The sequence below is a fragment of the Sorex araneus genome, chromosome 6 (assembly GCF_027595985.1).
Source record: "Sorex araneus isolate mSorAra2 chromosome 6, mSorAra2.pri, whole genome shotgun sequence".
Lineage (NCBI taxonomy): Eukaryota > Metazoa > Chordata > Mammalia > Eulipotyphla > Soricidae > Sorex > Sorex araneus.
In genome coordinates this window covers 39,737,099-39,738,701 of record NC_073307.1, presented here as the reverse complement: position 1 = coordinate 39,738,701, position 1,603 = coordinate 39,737,099, and the positions used below count along the sequence as shown (strand labels likewise).

The window sequence follows — 1,603 nt, the reverse complement described above, 5'->3', positions numbered from 1 at the left end:
CTGGCTAATTTCACTTAACACAAGCAATGTTTTTCAGTTCCATCCAAGGTAAAGCTATGTCCATTGTGGAACTATATAGCTTTTTTTTTTCTTTTTGGGTCACACCTGGCGAAGCACAGGGTTTACTCCTGGCTCTGCACGCAGGAATAACCCCTGGCGGTGCTCAGGGGACCATATGGGATGCCGGGAATCGAACCCAGGTCGGCCGCGTGTAAGGCAAATGCCCTACCCACTGTGCTATCGCTCCAGCCCCCGGAACTATATAGCTTTTAAAAGTACTTGTGGGCTCCATTTCTAGAGAGAAGAGAAAATACTTGCTATGAAAAGTTATCAAGAATTATTACTCAGAGGAAAATGAGGGATGGAAAATCTTTTATTTGATAGAAAAAATCAAGTCACTTATTTTTTACTACACTTGATCTTAGCCAAAAGGCCAAGAAGCGATGGGTCACTTGTTTTTTAACTAGTATTTGTTCTTCCACAAATATTGCCCAAGAAAGGTCAGTTTTTATTATGCAGATTGTTTTTGGGGTTTCGATAATTCACTTAACTAAGAGTTCATGGATAAGATTCAGGGTTCTGCAAACTTTCAAAAGTTTCTAGTGTTAATGAAGATTTTTTGCATGATATGATTTAATTTTTTCCCCTGGTTACTTGGTTAAAATATGGTACTTCATTATTTTTTTGGGGGGGTAATGGGAGGGGGGGTGGGCACACAGTGGTGCTCAGGGCTGACTCCTGGCTTTGTGCTCAGAGATTACGCCTGGTGGTGTTCAGGAGATCATATGTGATGCGGGGGATTAAATCAGGAGTGGCCATGTGCAAAGCAAGTGCTTTCTTTCCTTTAAAATGTGGGACTTCTTGAATGCTGTACCACAGGGGGGGGAAAATCTGAACCTTCCAAATAACCTCTCATATTAGCTAACACTCTTCCTTTAATATGAGAACCTTGGGGAGAAACTCTGGCCTGTTTTAATTTAAAGGGTATTGCTCATTAATTCTTACATTATGCAGGCCATTTACTATGTTCAATCAGCTTGATGTTAGAAATATTTAATTGTTAACCAGAATTGTATTGGTAGTATTTTATCCTATTAAGAGCCTTTGAACTGTTCTCCCCAACTGTTAATTTTAGTTTCAGTAAAAGATGTAAAAGCAGAAAGCCCAGGGCGTAAATCCTGTTTAAAAAAAACCCCTTTTGGGTGCCTGGTTAGAGCCTAAGGCTCAGGTGAGGGAGGGGAGGAGTGGGTCTTCAGGGGTGGAAGCTAGAACACTTAGCATTCGTTTTGTCTTCATTTCTTTTGTTCAGTTTCTGGAGATTATTTGCTTTTCCTTTCCACTAAGAAGCAATGAGGTGGTCGAGTTCAGAGACTGATTTATGGGATTTAAGTTCAAATGAAGCTCCCCGATTACTCTTTATTTATTTATTTTTTGTTTTTTGGAGAGTTTGATGTTTTATTACAGAGCAGTAACCTTGGCCTATGTGCTGTTTTCATTTCATTTCGGGTCTTTTCTCACAGAAACCTTTGCTATGAAGAGAGTGAAGACATTTGTTTGGAATAAACAGTTTTTGCTTTTGCTCCAGTTTTTTTTTTCTTCTCTA

At 39.6% G+C, this 1,603-nt stretch overlaps 1 pseudogene; it reads right to left on the bottom strand.

Moving 5' to 3' along the window:
* Positions 1-279: 279 nt before the first annotated feature.
* LOC129406413 (U2 spliceosomal RNA) lies at positions 280-445 on the bottom strand (annotated as a pseudogene).
* Between the last annotated feature and the right edge of the window lie 1,158 nt (positions 446-1,603).